The sequence below is a fragment of the Microtus ochrogaster genome, unplaced genomic scaffold, assembly GCF_000317375.1.
Source record: "Microtus ochrogaster isolate Prairie Vole_2 unplaced genomic scaffold, MicOch1.0 UNK72, whole genome shotgun sequence".
Lineage (NCBI taxonomy): Eukaryota > Metazoa > Chordata > Mammalia > Rodentia > Cricetidae > Microtus > Microtus ochrogaster.
In genome coordinates this window covers 60460-71679 of record NW_004949170.1, presented here as the reverse complement: position 1 = coordinate 71679, position 11220 = coordinate 60460, and the positions used below count along the sequence as shown (strand labels likewise).

Below are 11220 nucleotides of genomic sequence, written 5' to 3'. Positions count from 1 at the left end.
TTCTCACCAAATGTGCCAACAATAACAATTCTGACATGAGGCTGAGTGCTGCTGTGTACAACAGTAAAAGCCTGACCAAATTTCAAGGCAGCTACCTAGTTTGGCAGCATCCCGAAAAGGGGTTTCAGGAAAAGCCCAACAGGAGAGAAGAAAGGAAACAGCTGGTAGGGTAGTGACTCCGACTGTATGTACTTCGACCTATACTGGTGGCTGCAAAGCCACAGGCAAATGGCTGTACCCCAAAAGTTGGGCGCCAGGTTTAACACAAATTCTAGTCATTATTAATAAAAACCCAGAGACAGATACTGGGGTAAAGCTGAAGATGACAAAAGCACAGCTGCCACCACCAGAGAGTTCTCACCTCTAGCAATGCTCAGATGGAAGCGGTGATCTTGTCCTGACTGCAATGCACCTCAGACTCCACTGAGCTCCTGTCTCCTCCCACCTTATATTCCTCTCTCTGCCCAATCATATCACTCCTGTCTTCAACTCCCTAGTGTGGAATCCCAAATGCTGAGATTACCTTTGTGTGAGCTTTGTTTTTCTTTTAGACTGGATCAATTTCATGTAGCTCAGGATGGCTTTGAGCAAACAGAGATCCATCTGCCTCTGTCTGGGATTAAACATATACACCACCACTGCCTGGCCTCTATGGCTAACTAATGTGGCTAGTTTTGCACCCTGATCTTCAGGCAAGTTTTATTTGTTAGATCATAAACAAAATATTGCTACAGTTACCCATTTAAACTCATAGGGCTTCTGTTCCATGGAGTTGGCAAACAAAATAGAGACAGACATAATAATGCTTGAATAGGTTGGTGACACTGTCAAAGTCTCGTTTCCAGAATACTCCTATGTAACTGAATATACATGAGTTGGCTGAAGATCTTACCAAATACTTTATAGCAACAAGATTTTCAGTATTAGTTTTTTTCATATGATTACTGCAATATGCAAAGGCTTTAACCGATTGATTGCACACAAAAACTTTTACTCCTGAATAAAGTGCAAAACTTTACCACATTGACAACATTTATATGGTTTCTCTGCAGTATGATTTTTTCTCGTGATTTTGAAGACTACTGATACATGCAAAGGCTTTACCACACTGGTTACATTTATAGGGTTTCTCTCCAGTATGGGTTCTTTTATGCATTTGAAGATGACCGTGCTGTGCAAAGGCTTTCCCACACTGATTACATTCATAGGGTTTCTCTCCCGTATGTGTTCTGTCATGCATTTGAAGATGACTGGGACGTGCGAAGGCTTTACCACACTGATTACATTCATAGGGTTTCTCTCCCGTATGTGCTCTTTTATGTATCTGAAGAGTACTGAGATGTGCAAAGGCTTTCCCACACTGAATACATTCATAGGGTTTCTCACCAGTATGTGTTCTTTCATGCCTTTGAAGACTTTTGTGACATGCAAAGGCTTTACCACATTGATTACATTCATAGGGTTTTTCTCCAGAATGTGTCCTTATATGTATTCGGAAATAACTCTGACTTGTAAAAGCTTTACCACACTGATTACATTCATAGGGTTTCTCTCCAGTATGTGTTCTTTCATGCATTTGAAGACTACTAAGATGTGCATAGGATTTACCACATAGATTACATTCATAGGGTTTCTCTCCAGTATGTGTTCTTTTATGCAGTAGAAGTTGACTATGCTGTGCGAAGGCTTTCCCACACTGATCACATTCATAGGGTTTCTCTCCAGTATGGGCTCTTTTATGCATTTGAAGAGTATTGAGATGTGCAAAGGCTTTACCACACTGAATACATTCATAGGGTTTCTCTCCAGTATGTATTCTTTCATGCCGTTGAAGATGACCAAGATGAGCAAAAGCCTTACCACACTGGTTACATTCATAAGGTTTCTCTCCAGTGTGTGTTCTTTCATGCATTTGAAGATTACTGAGTTGTGAAAATGCTTTACCACATTGAATACATCCATAGGGTTTCTCTCCAGTATGTGTTCTTTCATGTCGTTGAAGAGAACTGTGAAATGTAAAGGCTGTACCACATTGAGTACATTCATAGGGTTTCTCTCCAGTATGTATTCTTTCATGCATTAGAAGATGACTGTATCGTGCAAAGGCTTTACCACACTGATCGCATTTATATGGTTTCTCTCCAGTATGTGTTCTTTTATGCATTAGAAGATTACTGTAACGTGCAAAGGCTTTACCACACTGGTCACATGCATAGGGTTTCTCTCCAGTATGTATTCTTTTATGTCTTTGGAGAGTACTGAGATCTACAAAGCCTTTACCACACTGATTACACTCAGAGGGTTTCTTTCCAGTATATGCTCTTTCATTCCATTGAAAATGACTGTCATAGGCAAAGGCTTTAACATATTTAGTATATACAGAAGGTTTTTCTCCAGTTTGACTTCTTTCAAGCCTGCAAGAATAATTGGCACAGGTAAACACTTTAACACATTTAATACACTGTTCAATAGTTATATCTGTATGAATTAATTTTACAATTTGGTCCAATTGTAAAGAGGAGGCAGATCTTAAAGTTTTATTACTCACGTTGTTCTTCATTAAGGGTTGTTTTGCCTCTTTAAGACACCTGTGATGGTAAGATCCTTTCTTACATAGTTTACAATTATAGCATTTTCTTATATGAGATTTTTCACATATTTGAAGAGAACTGAAAAACTGAGAGCTTTACCACCCTTACTGCATTCACGAATTTTCCTATGCTGCGAGTCACACTACATTTGCCAAGTGAACTAGGACATCTGTTGTGTGAGAATTTAATGATCATTAATGCACTTTAAACTGTGCTTATTTACATTGCTGCTTTTGTTTAAAACTTTCAGGATATGCAGTTTCTTCAGATACACATTTTGTATCAGCTTGCACATGAAAATTACCTTGAATGTTTTCTTGAACTTTGACAATGTTCTTCATTATTATGGTCTTCCCAACTGTATCCTGAAATACAGCACCAAAAATGTATGTTATATTATTGTGTAAAATTTATGTTACTATCTTCAGTAAACAATAGAACCATGCCTGATTTATTTACCTCATTCTGCTTTTTTCTCAGTCAGAGCATCAATAACCAAGGAATAGTTGTCCCCTTATTTTAAAACATGAAGAAAAATGCAGACTTACCAATAGTACTGAGGTTTCTGTAGGTCTCCAGCATCACGTCTTTGTAGAGATTCTTCTGGGAAGGATCCAGCAAACTCCATTCTTCCCAAGTGAAGTTGACATGCACATCATCATAGGTCACAGCATTCTAAAACATTCCATACATGTTTACAACAGAAAGTATGATACTGACAACATTGTAAATGAATATTTTTTAACAGTATAGTCATATAATTCTGGTGCTCCCAACACTAATTCCATGACATAGATATTATAATGCAATTACCAAGTCACTTTAGAAGTAAACTGGAGGGTCACCTCTGTCATTTCTGTACCCTTAAATGGGATATCACCTTGGAAGAGAAATATCTATTAACAAACACAAAGAGAAAAGTAAACAGATCAACAGTACAGAATACATGTAAAAGAAACTGTATGAAAAACTAACTATAAAAAAGAAAAATAAGATGGATAAACTGGTTATATTGACTTATGCCTTTAACCCTAGCACTCAGAAGGCAGAGGCAAGTATTACCTGCCTCTGAGTTGAATGCCAGCCTGGATTACGCAGTCAGGACCAAGATAGCTAGAAGTACATATTAAGACCCTGTTTCCCATGCAAAAATCAGTCAAACAAAAAAAAAGATAGAAAGAACTCAGAGGTGTTTACTGAAGCTTCTACAAAGAGTTAAGAATATAAATGTTGTCTATAGCTAATCAACACAGAGCAGGAGAAATGGCTCAGTAGTAAAGAACTCTTGTTGGTCTTGCATACAAGTGGCCTCAATTGTCAGTACTTATATGGGGGATCACAACTATCCATTATTTCCAGTTTAGAGTTGCTGAGACTATCTTTTGATCACTATGAGGACAAGGTACCCATGTGATGCATATCCAGACATACAGGTAAAATACTCATATTCATTAAAAATTCAAAACAAACATAACAGGCAGGAAGAAGGTAATACACCTGTAATCCAATGACTCAGAAGGCTCAGCCAGTATTAATGGCATGAATACATACCATCTTGGAAAACAGAATGATACCCTCTACAAATTATAAAATTCAAGATAAGGAGTGAAGCTGAGTACAACAGTATGTGCTTGACATGTACAAAAACCTACATTCCAGGTTCATCACCCAATGACATAAAAACAAAAATCCCAAGAATGTTGCCCCACCTTTAATCCCAGGACTTGGGAGCCAGAGTCAGGGGGAGCTCTGAGTTAGAGACCAGCCTAGTGTACAGAGCTACTTTCAGGATAGCCAGGGCTACACAGACAAACCTAGTCTTTAAAACCAAACAAACAAACCAAGAAATTAAAACAACAAGTTACCAAAGTGTCCTAGCACTGAACAGCATTGCTTGTACTGTATCTTATGTGACTTAGAGAGAGAGTCTATAATGGTGGTAAAGGCGTGATAACAAAAGCAGGAAGCTGGCTGATTAGTTTTAACCAAACCTGATGGAGGTGGGTCTTGTATCTTATCTTTTGCTTTCATTGGTTAACTAATAAAGAAAACTGCTTGGCCTGATAGGACAGAAAATTAGGTAGGTGGAGTAGAAAGAACAGAATGCTGGGAGAAAGAAGCCGAGTCAGTGAGTTGCCATGATTCTCCCACTCCAGACAGACGCAGGTTAAGATCTTTCCTGATAAGCCAGCTCGTAGTGCTACACAGAATATTAGAAATGGGTTAGATCAATATGTAAGAGCTAGCCAATAAGAGGCTGGAATTAATGGGCCAAGCAGTATTTAAAAGAATACAGTTTCCATGTAATTATTTTGGGGCGGCCGGGTGCCTGGGATGCAGCCCCGCTGCTCTTATCACAACAACAACCCAGTCGACACAAAAAACAGGAAATGGGTTGAGACTACAGTGACTCCTATCAAACCCCCAATGATGAATTTTATCCAGAAAGGCTCCTCTTACTAAAGGCTTCACAAGCAATCAAAAGAAAGTCACCAAGGAGAGATACATGTTCAAATACATCATCCTATCGGGTAGGTTTTACAATCAATCGATCAGTTACATTCTGACCCAAGTCACTATAGGCTCATGGTCATCCATGAAGAATATGCACTGAGTCATTTCAGTGATCTTCATAGTCTGCAACAGTCTATACACTGTTCAAACATCCAAAGTCTCTTCAGACAGTGATATCTTGTAATTTCAGAAAACAAGTTACATCTTTCCAACCTACAATGGCACAGAATACCATTCATATACCAAAAAACAGAAATGGAGACAGTGAGGGACGATTGGATCAAGCAAAGACTGAAGCACAGCAGGACAAACATCAAATCCTGTAGCTCTGTTTCCGATGCATGGGGCTTCAGGTTGAAAGGGCTTAGATGGCCCTATTCCTGTAACTTCTCATACATCTCTCTCTTTGGTTACTTCTACCCCCTATATGTAGCCACTTCTCCATGGAAGATGTCTCACAGCTTAGGTATCTAAATATGGTCTCAAATTGCAACCCAGGCTGTTGTGGAATATTATTATAAGATGTGCTATATTTGTTTACACTGTGGAACATTTGCTTTACTCATGCAAAGATGTATTCTATTCTTCTGTGTTGCATTTGTTTAACTCTGTGAAGCTGTGAAACTTTGCCTGTATAAAATATGTTATTGGTCTAATAAATAGCTGAATGGACAAAACCTTGATGTGAAATGATAGGCAGGTCTGGTAGGCAGAGAGAAGAAATGGGAGGAAAAATCTGGGAGAAAAGAAAAATAAGAAAGGGGAGTAAGAAAAGGAGAGGGCGCCATGGGCTACCCACCCAGCTACACAGCAAACCATGGAAGAAGAAGTAAAGACATTGCCTGGATGGCTAGGAACCAGAACTTGGATGGCTTAGAGAACTAATGTAAAACCAAATACATCTGACCAAGAAAAAAAAAATCAATGAAATGATTCATAATTATATTCTCCTATAATCAGTGACTGGTGCCTGGTCCAATTGTCATCAGAGTTTTCTTTTTGCAACTGATGGAAGCATATGCAGAGATCCCTACCTAAACATTAGTTGTACTCTAGAAATCCTGCAGAATGAGGGGGTGAGAATTGTAGAATCCAGAGGGGTTTAGAAAACCCAGAGAACAAGGCCCACAAAGTCAACTAAATGGGGTTCACAGGGACTCAGAGAAACTGAGGTCGCAATCATGGAGTGCTGACAACAAAAACTTCATCAGAGGTGCAGCTGATGGTAATTGAAGTTCAGGTGTCAGTCCACCAAAGGATTATCTCTCTGATGGATATGTCTCATTCAAGCAAGGCTTACAAGAATGCAGTTTCCAGAATGTATTTTGCTTCTGCTGCTACTATGAATATGGTATGGAAATTCCCTCACTGCCTGTGTGTTTATCTCATAAATGTATTCCAACTACTGGGCACATGTATATCTGTGTTATGGTTGGGACAGCGATGTCTTCTTAAGTTGCATAATTTTTATGAATAGAAATAAAACTAGGATAATTTTCAAAGCTATGCCTGTTGTTATATACAAGGCCTGTGAGTCATACCTGAGAGCTGTTTTATATCATAGCTTATGCTGAAAGAAGAAAATAGTTGCAAACCCAAGCTCTAAGACAACTGTATATCATTAGCTGATTTAATACTTCAAAGTAACTTTAAATTAAGACCAGATATCTTGCTAACGAATTTTAAGATATACATTCCCAGAAATAGAAGTCTAGTTCACAAGGGCATACTGAGCTATCTGGATAGGTCATAAATATATATATAAAAAAAAACGGCCAATTATTGCTAGCTGGCAAATGATTTAGTCCTTGCACCCATTCCTGGCCTCAATTTGTAAAAATATATTCTGACTAGTCAAAGCTATAGAAAATAATTCGACTCTGTAATTCCTAATGAGGACTGCTGGTATTCTTAGGTAACCAGAAGTTACACAAAGGATAGGAAAATATATTTCAAGATTTAAAAATGTTCTTATCATCACTGTGCTATTGGAGAATGCCCCAGCGTGCTAATATTAAGAAAATTAAGGCAAACCTAAGTCCCTACCAAAGCATTTATGTATGACACAACTCTTTCTGTAAACACTGCTAGAAAGCCAGCATTTCTGCTAATCACAAAATGTTAGATAACATAATGACTGATTGTTGATGTGCAGCTACACTTTACAACCAATTAAGAAGTTGAGCTTTGCTACTTGTATGTATCAGGGTAGCTCTGCCTCTTATCAAATGATGACCTTAAAATGTATCTCCTACATCCAGCACTGAACTTCCCTGAATCAAGTCAAGACTGGTATTAGAAATTTTAAAGCATTCTAATCACATATCACTGAAGGATAATTCCCAACACTTCTTTCTAACAGTTTCTAAGTTATTTGTAATACTTGTAAGACAAATCTGAAAGTGGAGTGCAATGTTCAGAACTCCAAGAAACCAGACCTTCAGCTTTCCAATCTATCTTCCTGCCTCCCACTAAAGCAATGCATGTGTATACACACTGGACACATACAGCCTTCCATAGCCAGTGAAGCAGTCTTCCCCTCCCTACAGAGTCTACACCCAGGAAGTCTCAGTGAAGAAGGGCTACTGCCCAGGTCATCACATGGATCATTGGAACCACAGTCTGGCTCATGGTCTATCCAAGTCACACAAGCTCTGACAGCTCAGCAGAACTGCTCCTCTTGGTCTGAGTGTCAGAGATCCTCACACTCACTCTATCATGGCTTGTGGTCTCCCTCACAGCAGAACCAGAGGAGCATCTAGGAAAGAACTTGAAACCTCCCTCCCTCTGGTACTCCTAATTGCTAAGCCTTCCCAGGCTCCCACATTAGCCACCCAGCTGGGACTCAGAACAATAGCAGCTCCCCTAGTGGGTAACCAGAGATCAAATGACACAGACAGCAGAGTCTTCCCAGCTCCACCCTTCCAACATAAGGGCAGACAGGTTAACCGGGGAAATATGTATTTTAGTAGAAATTCTTCCAGTCTCCTAGAGCACTTTCTGTTCCTCTTCCAAAGCAATACACACTGACTGTGTAGTGCACTCAAATCTTTGCTTCACAGCTGAGAAGTCCTGCAGCCAAACACAGGTTACATTCAAATATTAACTGTTATTACTGTGTAACTATTGTTAAAGAAAAACAGGCCATGGGTTAGAAAACAATGGGCAGCTAATGGTAGTGCTCATAGACAGGAAAGAGATTGTGGGCATGATGCAGTCATAATCTCAAAGTTAAAACAGAATTTATGGTCATGTTTTCCAGAGACTAGCAATTTGTATCAGAGCAAACCAAGGATTACTCAACATCTTTTTATCTGAGGCTATTCGTCTTAAACAGGAAAATAACAGTCCTGTTAAGCAGGGCCACAGAATTTTCCCAGATCTTCTATATTGGTTGAACTAATGTAACTAATTTGGCTTCATGATAAGATCAGTCCATTATCCAGATTGCTGAATGCTCTAGTCTGTGAACCCCAAGAAATGGCCAATCAGGACACTTATAGAACGTCTCAAAATGATTACATGACTCCACATCGCTAATCTTAACTACTGTTGGAGCAGGAAAGTGCAAACGGAGACTACTCATTCACAATCACACAGAAACCATATTCATTACAACACTGTTTGGCCAATAGCTCAAATACATTCCTAGCTAACCGTTTATTGTTTAGGTCCTGAATTTCAATGTCAATATCTATGATGTTTCTCAGGTTATATGCCTCCCTGCATTGATTACTCACTTCCAGCCACTCAGTGTGACATCCTGAGAGAAACTGTGTGATTTCTCTTGTCTCTGTTTTGCTGCTTACAGTATGTGATCCTGAAAACGTAATTCATATATTCTCCAGGGTTTGTTCTGTGGAGAGATGTAAAAGAGAGGCATGGGGAGAGGCGAGAGTTACCTGTTGAGGAGAGATGTGTGGATAAGAGAGAACTCTATAGATGAGATGTATAGGTGTATGGACATTATAGCTGTGTGAAGACACATTTTCAGAGAGGACTTTTCAAGATGAAGTTATCACCCGAATATGTGTGTTTTTCCTTATTACCCTTCAGACAGAAAAGCCTAGCGTTTCCTATATTCTTGCATTTTCTCGCATGCCCTGGTGCTTCTGGGAGGCTGGTCCACCAGGGACTCAAGCAACCAGGAGAGAAAAGCATGAATCACACCACAAACAAGATGATAGGTCCTTTTCCCACCAGAAGGCCAGATGGCTGGATGATGCTTCATTGCTTTAGGAGTTTTCTCGTGAAATCCATTTCAATCTCATGAAAATTTAACAATAAAAAGTGTAGTCTTCACAATAAGCTGAATACTCAGAGAGAAATGGAGCAAGGACGAATACCTCTGTGAGCACTATTGTTAGCTAGCATATCTTACTCCGTGGGATTTTCCTTAGAAAGTCTGGACATGTTCATGTAGAATTCTCCCTCTTCCTAAGCATAGTTAGTTATCAAATCCACTTCTGAACATGATCACAATGTAAAAGCAGAGAAGTTTAGGGAAATTATCAACTCAAAGTCTTGCAGGAACATATATAAATTATAAAAGTGATGGAAAGGGGGCTGGAGAGATGGCTCAGACGTTAAGAGCATTGCCTGCTCTTCCAAAGGTCCTGAGTTCAATTCCCAGCAAACCCATGGTGGCTCCAACCATCTATAATGGGGTCTGGTGCCCTCTTCTAGCCTGCAGGTATACACACAGACAGAATATTGCATACATAATAAATAAATAAATATTTTTAAAAAAGTGATGGAAAGAACTGCCTCATGGTCTCAGCTAAAAATCAAGGAAATAGCACTGTAAAATTAGATTGCGTTGGAGCCTGCGATACCTGTCAATCATGATGATTCATCTAAAAGGTAGATGTATCAATAAAGGACTGAGAATACAAATTCAGAACACATCAAGGAACAGTCAGACCTATCAGGATTGTCTGTGGTCACTGCTTAGTTGGATGGCTCTGTTGAGTGATTGTGAGCTTAGAACAAGGCTGTTTTTTTCTCTGTGAAGGCTGGCTTGGAAGAAGGCCACAACTCCTTCCATGCAGGACACAGGACAACAGAGAAGTTCATTTTTTTTTTTTTTCGAGACAGGGTTTTTCTGTGGTTTTGGAGCCTGTCACCAGGCTGGTCTCGAACTCACAGAGATCTGCCTGCCTCTGCCTCCCGAGTGCTGGGATTAAAGGCATGCGCCACCACCGCCCGGCTGAGTTGCACATTTAGAAGAAGAAAATCCCAATGAATATTCCCAGTCCTTACTAGGAATTGAGAGTATTTTTAGATTAATCAGCTCTCAGGCTATTTCCTCACTCTGTCCATGTATGTCCACATTCCCATTTACTGATTCTTCCTGTGGATATTTTCAGGCTTTCAAATATATGTCTTCTCTTTTGAATCATGTATTATTTATAAAAAGAATGAAAATAGACACTATCTCACAACATACACACACAAAACGGATTCAACAGGGACTCAACATGCAATACATCTGAAAACATTGACACTGGTCTTGACAGGAAGTTGTTGTATATAACACAAAGACTCAAGCAGCAAAAGCTGAAATACACAAGTGTAACACAACTTTAATTAGTCTTATTAAATAAAAACCGAGAGTCAGATATTAGAGGTGAAAGCTGAAAGATCAGAGAAACAGAGCAGCCAGCCACTAGAGTTCTGACTTCCCTTAATGCTAAGACTGAATGCTGTGAGCTCCTGTCTGCTCCTGCTTTATATTTCTCTCTCAACACCCAGTCATACCACTTTTGTTTCCACCTCCCTAGTGCTGGGAGCAAAGGTGTGAGATGTTTCTCTTGCAGACTGGTTCAGTCTCAAGTAGCCCAGGGTGGCCTTGAACTCACAGAGATCTGCCTGCCTCTGCTTCCCGAGTGCTGGGATCAAAAGTGTGTTCCACCATTCCTTCACCTCTGTGGTTAATTAGTGGTTTAGCTCTGCACTCTGATCTTCAGTCAAGCTTTATTTGTTAGATCACAAACAAAATATCACCACACACAAGTGGGACAGAGACAAGATAGACATCTTCTTCACAGCACAGAGGACAACCGTCAGAGTGGACACAGAGGACAACCGTCAGAGTGGACACAGAGGACAACCG

At 39.7% G+C, this 11220-nt stretch overlaps 1 pseudogene; it reads right to left on the bottom strand.

Moving 5' to 3' along the window:
- Positions 1-670: 670 nt before the first annotated feature.
- Positions 671-11220, bottom strand: part of LOC101982463 — a 25614-nt pseudogene continuing 15064 nt past the window's right edge.